At 41.3% G+C, this 14,979-nt stretch overlaps 1 protein-coding gene across 4 annotated transcripts in view; it reads right to left on the bottom strand.

The window, feature by feature from the left end:
• The window catches only part of TSPAN12 (tetraspanin 12), a 94,531-nt gene that overhangs the window by 22,146 nt on the left and 57,406 nt on the right, over nt 1–14,979 (bottom strand). The gene's annotated exons all lie outside the window — the stretch shown is intronic.

Genomic DNA, 14,979 nt, shown 5'->3' with positions numbered 1-14,979 from the left:
CAACACAAGGAAATAGAACTGATGCAAAGGTTTTGCACCCTGGGATAGTTCTGTACCAATAGGGCTAGTGCCTGACACTGAAATGTCCTTACAGCCCGATTCTAGAGCTTGGTACACTTATGTGCATTAAAATCAATATGGTTCTTTCCTCCAACTCCGAGTAGGATTGGCTACAATACACCCTGATAAAAGCTGCTTACAGAACTGCAAAAACAACTTATTGCCAAGAGGGTGGATTTCATGAATAAGGATGAAAGAGGAACTTGGGATGCGCAGCTGCTGCTATCAATTCCTTACATAGCATGTTACATAACTGCGGCTGTTCACTTCCAAGTAATACTTTTAGGATCAGGTGACGTCAGTTATTTACGATACAGCAAACAAGAGCTGGACCCCAGTACTATGGCTTCACACAAATGCCTCGATAGTCTAGCCATCACCGTGAAATCTGTCCAGATGGGATACCACAGCACACCAAGTGTGCACACTTAGATGATCATTGTGATTAATAACAGAAGAGAGCTCCACATTCACTATTTCAGCAATCCTGCAAGAAGCCTGTAAGGCAGGCCAGTAGTGTCACACGGGCTGCGAGATGGTTGCTTGCCTATGGCTGCAATCCTAGATAAGACTTACTAGTGAGTAAGTTCAAGTGAAATCAACAGGACCTACATCTGAGTAGACACCTTTAAGTGTGCACTGCAAGGCCACCTCATGAGCTGATGCTTAAGGTGAGATCTAAACCAGAGGCATCCTGCTTCACAGCTCTGTTCTTAATCACTGTCCCATGCCAGCTATTAAAAACCCGAGTTTAAATATGCAGCCTTAGTGATTTGTTGCTCATATCAGCCTTTAGGATTGTACTATTAAAGGATTCCTGTCACTTTCTGGTTCAGTCCTACTGCCAGGGGACTTGAGTTGGCAGTTAAATTTTAATATGAACATTGGCATGCCACTTGTGTTCCTGTTCTTATGGCTAAATGTTATGGATGGAGAGAGAGAGAGAGAGAGAGAGAGGAATATTGCCTTAAAAGAATATCCTTCAAGTATTTTACTCATTTGCCTTACAAATCTGAAAATACAAGCAGGAGTGAAAAGAGACAGTGGAATAATTTTTACAAAACCTCTGTCAAAAGGAAACTCCTTATGCTACTGTAACTCAAACGCGTGCAATAATTTATTTGCTTTTAATATAAGGATGACCAGTATGTCAAGGAGCAAAAATATCAAGAACCCTAGCAACATGAACCCAAACCCACATTAAAAGTGGATTAGCACATGCTTTTTCTGAAACCTGCAGTTTCAAGACTTCAAGACTCCCCCATGCCACGTCATAGTTTCATCCACCTTTGTCTTAAGCTCTACTATGTCCACCGTGTACAACTCGCAGCAAAGTAGGAGCCTTTTTTAAAAAGCCATTTTCAGCAGAATAGGTCACAACCCAGCACATCTAGTCACTGACAAACCCAGGTCTTGGAACCCATATTTTCTCCAAACAGCTAACAAGAGGTAGGGTGAGGGATTCCATTTGTATCAGCAAAGCAGAGGAGAGACATTTTTATGATCTTCCAAGCCCTCCCTCCCTCCCTCTCTCATACAGACACACAGATTTTATGTGCTTTCTCTCTTGTAAACATTTCCTATTTTCTCTTTTCTGTCAAAGTTACAACATTGCTAGAAAACTAATTTATCATTTGTCAGGATGCACCATCTGCTTCTATTAGCTTATTTCCTTAACATGATTCTAATGAATAATCAATGTACACAGAGTATGTCAGGAGAACAGACTCCACATTCATATTTCAGACAATGATGCAATTAATGCAGACATGGAAAGCCAAAATGTTCCACTCACAAGAGTTCAGGCACTTCTGCCTTCAGTAGATTGGCTTATTCTAACTTTGCCCTCTGAATACTGCTGAAGCATTTGCAATTCAAGCAGTGCAGAAGACAAGTTCTTTCATTTAGGGGATTTGTGAGAGATGTTCAGAATGTTTCTGAGCAACTACACAAATGGCTTTAGAAGTAGTTAAAAGCCTGAAAATAACTGCTTAAAAGGAGTTAGATGAATAGATAAATAAAACATGCCTTTTAATCCCTCTGTATGTGTGAGAGTGAAGAGAAGAAAAGTTAAAACATAAATCAATATGACAATTCCTAGAAGCAAATGAATGTATTCTCCACTGCTGATCATTAGGAGTGTGCACGGTTTTGGTCTGGCGCCATGGGAAAGACCGCTGGACCAGTCCGGAGGTCTGGTGGTCCGGATGTGTGGGGGACTGTTACTTTAAGTGGGGGGGGGTTAGTAGTACTCCCCCCCCCACCCGCCGCTCTTCCCCCTCTGGCGCTGGTCCATGGAAAAATCTTCTTGGGGCGGCAGAGTTCCTCCCTGCTGCCCCTGCCCCTGTCGTTGTTTGTAAAGCCTTAAAAGAGACAAGCCCGCGCGCCGCGCAGGGCGCATGCACGCCGCTAGTGCTCGTCTCTTTTAAGGCTTTACAAACAGCAACGGGGGCGGGGCAGCAGGGAGGAACTCTGCCGCCCCAAGAAGATTTTTCCATGGACCAGCGCCAGAGGGGGAAGAGCGGCGGGGGGGGGAGTACTACCACCCCCCCACTTAAAGTAACAGTCCCCCCCTGCCGGACCGGGGGGGGACTCCGGACCCCTACTGATCATATGAGAGTCACTGAGGCAAGCAGGAGGATGTGGTGTTGTCGAGGAAACTCCCCCCCCCCCATTTTTTGCAAACTTTATAATTTGGGAGTTTGGGTATTGCCATTCTTTTTAATATGTACAATTGTCTGTTTTCTGTAAAGGAAGCTCCTGGAGCTGCACATGAGCAACCTAGCTCAGGCTGAGCTGCCCTAGCCTGGGCTAAGCTGCTTGTGTGAATAGCTTTAATATTTTACACCACTGTCTTTAACACTTAGCAAGATGACACAGAGTGTCTATACAAACGACCAAAATACCCTTTGGTGATCTCTGTCATAGACAGATAGCTTCATTGTCTATATTATCCTGCTAAGACTTAAGGAATATTTAACCATATGTTAACAGCCAATGTATGGTAAAACATGGGGCAGCATGTCTGGTAAAATGGGCATTTGCATCCATCAGAGAATCAGCTTACCAACTAGTAAGGGATGGGTTGTAGCTCAATGGCTGAGCATCTGTTTTGCATGCAGAAAGTTCAAAGTTCAATGCCTGGTATGTCCGGGTAGGGCTAGGAAGGACTCTTGTTTGAAAACCTTGGAGAGCTGCTGCCAGTCAGTGTAGACAATACTGAGCTAGATAGACCAAGGGTTTGACTTGGTAGAAGGTAGCTTTCTATGGTCACATACAAACTGTAGTAGATTACCATGATGTCATCTGCATCAACCAGAGAGAATCTCTTTAGAGAACTACATACACAGAGACACTTATGAAATATAAAGTAAGGGGTTGTTTTTGTTGTGACTACACAAGTTGGGAATTCCCTTAGTGTAGCAGCATTTCTCTGTATATGAGTGAGGAGATGCACATTTAAATCATTCTACTGACCCGTACCGTTTTTCTTGGGAGATACTCTCCTAGTTTAAAGGGGAGAGATGACCAATCAGGTATTTCAGATGCAAATGTTATCATTGTACTGAATATCCTCCAACAACGCATCAACCCTAGAAATTTCGTATTCATCTCATTCACTGTCAGATCCATGTGCTCTAAAGTTTGTTTCAAGATCTCAAAATTTCACAGGTTATATTATTATAGATTATTTTGAGAAACATTCTTCATTCTCACATATGCAATAACCAACAGCACACCATGTGCAGGATTAAGTTTTGTAAATGATGAGCGCTAAATCCATGCCACAGAGGTGCGAATCATGTGCAGTAATAGAAGGCTTTGCTTTTCTCATTCTGAAATATATATGACTGTTTTGTGTTTATTATTTTGAATATGACTGACTAATAACGGTACCATTAGTACAACTGACTATGAATACTGACAAATCTGATTCCTGGGAGTTTTTCACATAGGGCTTTTAAAGCCCTTCAGCTTGCAGCTCCTTCGGAATGGAGGGTGTATGTTATGTATGAAGTCCCTGTGAGCTATCAGAGAGCCCTTCACACACAATTCGGGTTTTTCACTGCACATTAGAATGCAGCCCAATTTATATCCAGGGCAAAAAAAAAAAATCTACTTTTTGCATCAGCTTTCTGGGACAACTTGAAGTTTGCAGTAAAGCCTTGCAGAAGTGGTGAAGCCTGCTATGTGAAGAACTCCCAGGTGGTCCTGTACTCTCCTTTTCAAAATGCCATTGACTGAGCTGCTCTGTTGTCATAGGTGTTGATAGGGAAATCATAGCACCTAAGGCTGCCATTGGCTGGTGTTCTGAGGTCACAAAGGGGCTGCCTTACCCTGTAGGAAGCCCCCAAGAGCTCAGGAGTTCAATGTATCATTGAATCTGAAAACAAAGGATGATGAGTATCAAATGTGACATGAAAACCCATCATAGCATGGGTGATGGTTTTTGAATGAAATGCTATAGATGCAGACCAACTGAGCAGCCCCAGGGCTTCATTAGAAATGACAGAAAACACTTGCCGCTTATAAAAGTGCATAGGGACATAGGAAGCTGCCTTATACTGAGTCAGACCCTTGGTCCATCTAGCGCAGTATTGTCTGCACAGACTGGCAGCGGCTTCTCAAGGCTGCAGGCAGGAGTCTCTCTCAGCCCTATCTTGGAGATGCCAGGGAGGGACCATCCCCTAATGGGAATATCTTACAGTGCTCACATATAGCAAACCAGAGCAGACTGTGCTTAGCAAAGAAGACAAAACATGCTTGCTACAAAAAAAAATAAAAAAAAAATTGAGGGCTGGAAATTGTGTGACACATAAGGTTGCTAAGCACTCCCTCATCTCCACTCCCTCCTCCAAGCAAAGTCAGGAAGGGAGAAAGGCAAGGACTAAGAGGAGATTCCAAGGGTGAGCAGCTGCAGGAGAAGCCCTTCAGAGAAACTCCAAAGGCTGGCATATATGGTATGCGAAACAAATGCCAAAAGTTTCTAAGGCAGCCATGTGCTGCATTTCCCACCGGCCACCAGCCTGACAATGTCAGCCTCCTCCTTTTGAAAAACAAACAAGCCAGACATCTGCCTGTAAACCCACCCCACCCACCCACCCCCGCTGCAATGTCATGTGACCAACAAAATGCTTGATTTCCAAAGGGAATTTGAAATAGTCCACAAAAGATCCTGCTCTTGTGACTTAAAGTTACTATTACTCTGGTTGCAATTAAAACCTAATTAAGCATGGAGGACAGCAGACAGAAGATGACTGGAAACTGCTTTTAAAAAATGTAATTAAATGTTTAAGAGCAGCCAGCCTGAAAATAAAGGGGCGGGGCGGGGGAGAGAAATCCTTCATTTATCCTTTGCAGCAACTGTGGAGAAAGCAGGTTCTCCTTACCAAAATCTTGGAGTGCCAGCTGAAACTAATTTTTCCCTTTTGCATGCCAACATAAGGGTATCTCCTTGATCTGGAAAGCCAATTATTTCAGAAATGGAATGAATGCCACAATGTCCTTAAAAATAAATACTCCACATGGCAGATATGGCCAGAATTACAGTGTGACCCCAGCTGAACTAACAGAAAATGTAGCTGTTGACTTCAGGGAAATCTGAACAATATAGTTCCCATATTTTGGTATTATTTGCCAGTACACTCAGTTTTTATGTATGTACAGGTATAAAAATGCTTTTGTTTTTAGAATTTTGCATCACATATCCTTTTCTTAGATTTTTCTTAGCAGCATGGCTTTTTAAAAAAACAAAAACAAATACAGACTATTTTTTCTTGTCCACATTATTATTCCCAAGATGATAAACTTCAGGTGTTTATCAGCTTATTCCTGAGTGACTGAATAGTACTGAAATGTCTTTTCAAATGGTTCAAAAATAAAGTGTCTAGTTTACAGGAAAGCTGCTGTATTTTCTTAAGAAAGGAGTGAGGGAGATTATTTCTTCATTTATTTATTTATTTACTTATTTATTTAATAAATTTCTGTACCACCCAAAACTTACATCTCTGGGCAGTTCAAAATAAAAACACAATCAAAACAAAATTTAAACATTAAAACAATTTAAAACTTAAAACAAGTTAAAAGTATTAAAATGTAAATATAATTAAAAGCCCGGGTGAACAAATGTGTCTTAATTGACTTTTTATAAGTTGTCAGAGATGGGGAGGCTCTTATTTCAACAGGGAGCGCATTCCAAAGCCTCGGGGCAGCAACGGAGAAGGCCCCTCCCTGAGAAGCCACCAGACGAGTCGGTGGCAGCTGTAGACAAACCTCTCCAGATGAGCTTAATGGGTGGTGGGAATCATAGCGAAGAAGACGTTTTCTTAAATATCCAGGGCCTAGCTGTTTAGAACTTTATAGGTTATAACCAGCACCTTGTATTCTGCCCAGAAACTTATCGACAGCCTGTGTAGCTCTTTCAATATGGGAGGAATGTGGTCTCTCCGAGATGACCCAGAGACCAACCTGGCTGCCGCATTCTGGACCAACTGCAGTTTCTGGACAAAGGCAGCCCCACATAGAGCGCATTGCAGTAGTCAGGCCTGGAGGTTACCAGCATATGTACCACTGTTTTGAGGTCATTTATCTCAAGAAATGGATGCAGCTGGCATATCAGCCAAAGCTGATAGAAGGCACCTCTGGTCGCTGCCTCAACCTGGGGAACCATACCTGTGACAAGGTCACCCAAACATCTTCTTGAGCCTTCTAGAAGGTGATCTTAGTTTAGGTGGTGAACTAAGAAGAAGAGTGTTTAGCTACAGATATCCTGAAGACATATATATGCTATCACCATGACGGTCCACTTGGTAAATGCCCTGAAAGCAGCAGCCAAGCTGAAGAGGATAGCCACTGATTGTAATTGCCAATGTCACAATAAACTGGCACTGACTATAAGCAAAGCAAAGAAACCTGTGCCCTCCTGGGGAAATGGGCACATGCAGTTAGGTTAATTGGGCACATGCAATTAGGTCACTTCTATCAGGTCAATTGAGGCTAGGAAACTATTCTGCACCAACACTTACAGAATATTCTCCACTGCAGTGGCAGCTGGTGAGGAAGGCACAGGTGAACCCCTTAATTAATGTTTCTCTAATCATGAGCATTGGTGGCTGGAGGCAGAAGAGGCATTAGGATATATTAACTTTTGTCCCCATGAGAACAAAAACCAACCAATGTACTCTCCCAAAGTTAGTATAGAGGAGATACTTTTTCTTGAATAGGTTTCTCCAACCATGCCCAAAATTTAACTAAATTCTCTAAAAATCTTAAGAACATAAGAACAGCCCTGCTGGATCAGGCACAAGGCCTATTAAGTCCAGCATCCTGTTTCCCACAGTGGCCCACCAGATGCCTCTGAGAAGCCCACAGGCAAGAGTTGAGGGCATGCCCTTTCTCCTACTGTTGCTCCCCTGCAACTGGAACTCAGAGGCATCTTGGCAGGAGGTGGCCTATAGCCACCAAATTAGTAGCCACTGACAGACCTGTCCTCCATGAATTTGTCCCTTTTAAAGCCATCCAAGCTAGTGGCCATCACCACATCCTGTGGTAAAGAATTCCATAGATTAATTACAGGCTGTGTGAAAAAGTACTTCCTTTTGTTGCTTCTAAATTTCCTAGCCTTCAGTTTTATGAAATGACCCCTGGTTCTAGTTTCATGAAAGAGGGTGAAACATTTCTCTCTGTCCACTCCATGCATAATTTTATATATCATGTCTCCCCTTAGTTGCTTCTTTTCCAAACTAAAAAGCCCCAGATACTGTAGCCTAAGATAAGGAAGGTGCTCCAGGTCCCTAATCATTTTGATTGCCCTCTTCTGCACCTTTTCCAGTTCTACAATGTCCTTCTTAAGATACAGTGACCAGAACTGCTCGCAGTACTCTGAATGTGGCCACACCATAGATATGTATAAGGGCACCATAATATTAGCATTTTTATTTTCAGTTCCACTCCTAATGATCCCTAGTATGGAATTGACATTTTCCCCAGCTACTGTGCACTGAGTTGACACTTTCAACGAGTTGCCCATCACGACCCCAAGATCTCTTTCCTGGTCAGTCACTGATAGCTCAGACCCCATCTATGTATATGTGAAGTTGGGTTGGTTTAGGGGTTTTGTTTGTTTGTTTGTTGCCTCAATATGCATCACTTTACACTTACTTACTTTGAACCTCATTTGCCATTTTGTCCCCTGACCTATTTTGCTAAACCCTTAAATTATAGTGACAAACCTGGGAGAATTGACCTTTGGTGTTGGTATTCTCTTTAACCCTAACCTCCCCCTTTCTCTTGAATCAGGATGCAACCACTAAAGATTTAATTCACCTGGTCTAAACACTTGGTCTCCCTGATTCGATGTTTTTCTTGTCAATTAACTTCATGCCTGTCTCAGAAACCATCCCCACATAGCCTAGCAAAGCTAGCAGTAGTGCATCAAGTGGATTCACTAGGAGTTATGCTTCCCAAAGCTCTCTGGTTAGCCCATTCATTTCAATGGTTATTACTTAATGCATTGCTTTTCTGCGCTGACATTCATGCAAGCATGTTCAGTCTATCAAATTTCCCACGTTAATGATTCAGTTCACTAGTATTACCACCAGAGATTTATCTTACTAATTCTCAATGAGATTGTGTATTTTGATTGCTTTCATAAATGTTGATTATTTGGCATTAGAAGCTTGACATCCCTGTTTGTATCGCTTCCATGTCTAGACCAGGTTAGCCCTAGCTGCCAAGATCCCTTTATACACATGACATGAGTCTTGTCCCGCTTCTTGTAACACCATGGTTTGAAAGGAGTTTACAAGCCTTCACTTGTATTAACTATTATTAAATGAAGGTTTACTTTATTTTGATAGAAGCAAAGTCTGGTGGACCAAGCATCATTCTGCACAACCAAATAGGAAAGTGATTTTCAGAGTGAAATTAATATTGTTTTTTAAAGATATAAACAAAGAGAAATAAGAAACAGAATAATCAAACCCAGCAATTACAAAGATTCTCAATATAGTCTATATACATTGACCTTAATTCCTTCAGCCAACATATCTCTCGCCTCCGCACGCTACACATTATTGAGTACAGAACTGAAACAATGATATTCTTGCTGTCTGCATTAATTTCCTCTACAAAGAAAAGCCATATCCTGCAATATATCATATTGAATAAATGGTTCCCACACTTGAAAGAAAAAATCCTCAGATTTATTTTTAATATATGCAGTTATTTTGGCCATTGATGCATATTCCCAAAGTTTGAGATGCCTGTCATCTAAAGTTGGAATCAAATTTGTTTTCCAACAGGAAGCATAAAGGATTCTTGCTACCGTTATCATATATAAAGAAAGTTCAGTATGTTTTGCAGGAATATGTGGTTTAGTAAAATTTAACATGAAAATTTCCGGGAGAAAAGCGAAGTGTATATACAAAATTTGCTGCATCTTGGAATGTACTGTTTTCCTAAATTTGAGATTTTGTACATGTCCACCACATATAATTAAAAGTACCTGTCTGCTCCATACATTTCCAACAATCTCCAGGATAGTTATTGTTCATCTTTGAAATCATTGCTGGAGTAATATACCAACGCAGGTACGTTTTATACCAATTTTCCCTTAAAGAACTATTCACCGTAAATTTTATATTCACCTTTCATTGAAATTCCCACTGTTGCATTTCTGTTGATCTGTTTAAGTTATGCATCCTTGCTTCTCTACTTCTTCCTGAATTATGCTGTTAATCTGTAAGTATGGTAACCAGGAAGGAGTTTCTTTCCACTCTTGACTTAAACACTGAAAAGATTTCATTTTTGATCATCCAGCCATAAGACTCTGCAAATTGTATACTCTCCATTGATCAAATTGTTTTGCATGTTCTTCTTCATGAAAATATATATTTAATATAATATAATATAATATATTAGAGAGCCAGTGTAGTGTAGTGGTTAGAGTGCTGGACTAGGACCGGGAAGACCTGAGTTCAAATCCCCATTCAGCCATGATACTTGCTGGGTGACTCTGGGCCAGTCACTTCTCTCTCAGCCTAACCTATTTCACAGGGTTGTTGTGAGGAGAAACTCAAGTATGTAGTACTCCGCTCTGGGCTCCTTGGAGGAAGAGCGGGATATAAATGTAATAATAATAATATTGAAGCTACCGGTGACAAGGTTGGGCTTATCCTTTTTTTGTACATATCCTATAACTTCATTAAGCTGTTCCTAATAGGGTGATTTTTAATTTCTACATTAGTTTTCTTTATATCTGTCCACAAATACCTATGTAAACCATTGATCATAACTGACCCTTCCATATTTGTAATCCATCCATATGGAGCTTTAATCTCCTCTGTAATCCATGTTAAACAGCTGGCATGATAATATAATTTCAAATTTGGGATAGCTAGTCCTCCACATTCTCTTGCATCTTGCATGATTTTGAATTTCCAGAGTGAAATTCCAAAGAATCTGTGGAACCCATTTTTTCCACATTTTAAAAAATAATTCTGCTGACAACATTTGTAAAGGAGAACTGTTTTTAAAAAACAATGTTAGGAACATAGGAAGCTGCCATATATAGAGTCAGACCATAGGTCCATCTAGCTCAGTATTGTCTACACAGACTGGCAGTGGCTTCTCCGAGGTTGCTGGCAGGAATCTCTCTCAGCCCTATCTTGGAGAAGCCAGGGAGGGAACTTGGAACCTTCTGCTCTTCCCAGAGTGGCACCATTCCCTGAAGGGAATATCTTACAGTGCTCATGCATCAAGTCTTCCATTCATAAGCAACCAGGGTAGACCCTGCTTAGCTAAGGGGACAAGTCATGCTTGCTACCACAAGAACAGCACTCCTCGCCTGATGGCATCTTACTTGATGAGAACTTTCTGACAAATAGTCCTGCCATTTGGTTAAAAGTGATTTTCTACATATGTGATGAAAATGTGTTGGGGCTATTAAGTTTTGGAGAAGGTTAGTAACTGTGATTAAAGAAATGTCAGTGCTCCTACACTAGATTTTAAAAAAGCTTGTTGTAAGCATGAAATTCAATAAAATAATTTTTAAAAGCAGGGTCAAGTAATATTTTGTTCTGAGAATACCAGAGCTAAGGCAGCTTCTGAAGAAGCAGATGTTGCTACACATGCCTTCCTGCAGAAGGCATATCTTAGCAAGCTAAACCATGCTTTCATTAAATAGGAATAAAGTCAAACAAGCTATCTTAACCATAGTTAAACATTATTCTGCACAGGGCCATAACTGTGATTAGACTAGCAATACTCTAACTGTGATAAGATTACAAACTAGCTGAATGCTATTAACCAAAAAAGTCCTTCAATTATTCCATTTTGGTCTAAAATCAAATAATGAAAGGGTCCCTTACTTTTTGCCATTTCCCCCCAGAAGGTTTTCAGTGTTTATTTTCAGAACTAAATATGAGCATTTGTGAAATAAACGCTTTCAATAAATGGATCAATCCCTGCTCATATAACTAAAAGCACTTATTTAATATGGGATCATTCTGAACTTAAATTTAAACACTTCCTTCCATTATAGTAGAATCTTTAGAGAGAAACTGATCACCTGTCAAAGAAAGAATCTACAAAATTTTAAATGCCATTACGATCCATTTTGAAAGCAATTCAAAAACAGTAGCGTTTGTATTCTGTCCTTGCCTAAACATTCAGCATCGACTACCCTTATAAATAAAACTGTTATGGAAGGCCTGGAATCCAGAAGTGATGAATTCCAGTCTCTACTGTGCCTGGTTCTGGGCAGACCTTAATGCTAAATATCTGTCAGTTGTTTATTTTTTCCACTCATACTGATTGGGTATTGAATGATATGTAGAAATGCTTTCATTTAGCAAATAATCAAAGTCCAATGTCAATATTTGTACAAGTAATGGAGCAGCTGTTGCACTGTTAATTTTGTACTTCTGTTGTAACCGCATTCCTTTATACCAGGCATGCTAAAAAGTGCAGGTGCCTACTTGCTCCAGGTGACAAAAAGAATTTGCATGATATGTGGAGACCATGTGGGCAAAGCAGCACTGTAGCTGGAGTCTATTACAGACTGAAGTATGAAGGAGAGGATATGGATGATGTTTTCCTGAAATAAAGAATAGATGCTTCAAGAGGGTAAGAAGTGGAGGAAATTCCACTGTACAACTACCCTGGGATCTAGTGGGAGACAAACTCCACGAAGCATCAAATATCCAACAAATTCCTGACAACTTCCTCTTTCAGAAGGTGGAGAAAGGGACAACTGGATCAGCTGTCCTTGACTTCATACTAACCAATGGGGAAACATTGGTCAACAAGACTGAAATAGTAGGAACTTTGGAAATTCCTGATCATATGGGAAAGAAATGTGAGCATAGTCAAATAGCTATCTTGAATTTCAGGAAAGCTTATTTTAATAAGCTTAGAGAAGTTCTAGGGAAGGATTCCATAGCTAAATAAAATTAATTGGGAAAGGAGCTCAGGATGGATGGGAGTTCCTGAAGAAGTAGTAAAATCATTGCAGATAATTCCAGTGAGAGAGTAAAATGGGAGCGGGGCAGTCCAAGACATTTTGCTGCTTGAGCCAAAGGACAATATGACACCTGCCCACCCACATCTGCAGGTGGATGTTCTTTATCCTCAGGCCTTGATGCCAAGGTGGCAACACACAAGCACTCTCAGATAATTCCGTCAAGCAGCAGTGATAGGGACATTCCTAGCTCAAGTCAGAGAAAAGAAGAAGAGTGCCCCCAAGCATGTCAAGGAGTGGGTGATGTGGGGTGGCAGCAGTGAATGGCAGGGTGGTGCCCAGTGCTGGGGGACTTGCTGTCCCTCCCCCCACCCATCCCTGCACTTGTGCCTGAGACGACTGCCTCACCTTGCCTCATGGAAGGGCCATACCGAAATGAGAGACACCTAAAAAGCCAACAAGGCTGCAAAAACAAAAAAAAGCTTAGTGGTGGGCTGAAATTTTACCAAGAATGAATACTGACTACTGCTAGTAGTGTTTTAAAAAGGTATGTCTGACGTAACAAAATGGTAGACTCAGAAGCTATTCACAAGTGCACAAAAAACCGGGCTAAGGAAAGGCAGCATGGTGGCAAGCTGACTTAGGGAGCCTGCCACTTAGCCTTAGTTTGGGGTATGAGGGTGCCCCAAAAGCGAGCTAAAAGCTCATGTGTGGGTGCTGTGTGGCTTCTCATGGCACCTGCACACAGGTAGCCTCCAGAAAGCACCACTCACTTGCGTGGTGCATTATGGAAGCTCCAGGGTCCTCCTGGCCCCCCAAATTTCCCTGCTCCCTCCTTGCTACAAGCTGGCAATCATCTGGGCAGCCAATTTGGCCACCAAGCAACATGGACGGGATCATCTACGAGGGAAGTAAGCTTTTTGCGGCTTCCTCCACTCGCCCCATCCAAGCCCATTTTCCAGTCATGCAAATGGGTTTTTATTGTTCAGCAAGGATGGTGGAATGTTAGCAGATGACAAAAAGTACTACTTCACTCCTATTTTGCTTCTGTCTTCTCCCAAAAGTAAAAGAGTGTGGAATCGTGAAAAATTACTGTGAATGATGTGGGATCAGGATTTTGAGTTGGTCAGGAAACACCTATTCATCTTAAAAGATTTCATGTCTACAGGGATCAATGAACTGCATTCTAAGGTACTAAAAGAAGTTGTTGATGGACTGTCAGAATCTTTATCAACTTTGATAAATGCTGATACCACATGACTGGAGATGGGCTCAAGTTATCCCAACCTTCAAAAGGGAGAAAAGGGAGGATCTGGGAAACTACAGAATTATCAATTTGATTTCAAGAGCAGGGAAGATACTAGAACAAATTATAAAGCAATCAATCTGCATGATTCCAAATTTGAGAGTACTGGTGCAGGACAAGGTCTCTTCCCAGTGAAAATCCTCTGCTCATCCAAATTATAAGTGAATCTTTTTAGAAAGTTGGCTACCCTTTTTAAATCTTATTGATCCAATTATAAATTGTATTGATGAGAAGAAGAAAAACCCTGCATATACAACCTGAACCTAATGATTTTTATTTTATAATTGTATTTACAAATATTCTAAATGAATCTAGATATCCCACTAAGGGGATGGGGCCTCTCTGAGAAGAGCACCTGCATGCTTGAATGCAGAAGGTTCCACGTTCCCTCCCAACAGTACTCTTACAACTGTACTCTTCAATTACCTGAAGGGCGGACACACAGAAGAGAGCAAAGACTTGTTCTTCACTACCCTGGAGGGCAGGACTAGATCTAATAGACAAGTTACAGGAGGATTTCAGTTGATCATGATAGATTTCTGTTGACCATTAGTTCAACAATGTAACCAGTTACCTGACGGGGGCTGGCTCTTTCTCACTGGAGGTCTTCAAGCAGCAGCTGGATAGCCAACTGTTGGGGCAGACAGCCACCTGCTCTAGCTCTGCATTTCCTGCAACCAAAGGATTGGACTGGATGGTCTACAAGGCTGCCTCCATCTTACGATTTAAAGAATGGATCCTCATGAGCAGTGGAACCAAGAATATAATAATTCATATATTCTTTAATTTCCAAAATACAGAGAGAGAGAGAGAGCTGCCTTTCAAAAGACTGAAGTAATGAAGCTGCTCTGCTACATCTGAAACCGTGATCAAAAGATTCAACATCAAGTTCACCATGAACATATGGTGTGCTGCTAGTGAAAAGGAAACACCTTCTGGCCATTCCTGAAACAGAAGGGCTGGGTTGCTTGGCTAACAGAGGCTCCACAGCACGGCAGTATTATGAGTGGGATTCATATCTGACAGCCCATTCCCTCACACACAAACTACCCCCCCCCCAGTTACAATGTTAAACTGAAATTTTGGCTGGGCAACACAGTCACAATGTAGAATCTCATTTCAAATAAAGTGAATGTCTAGAGTTAACCAAGCT

Source organism: Hemicordylus capensis, chromosome 5 (genome assembly GCF_027244095.1).
Source record: "Hemicordylus capensis ecotype Gifberg chromosome 5, rHemCap1.1.pri, whole genome shotgun sequence".
NCBI classification, from domain to species: Eukaryota; Metazoa; Chordata; class Lepidosauria; order Squamata; family Cordylidae; genus Hemicordylus; species Hemicordylus capensis.
The sequence above is the reverse complement of the archived record's forward strand: the minus strand, read 5'-3'. Positions and strand labels throughout refer to the sequence as shown.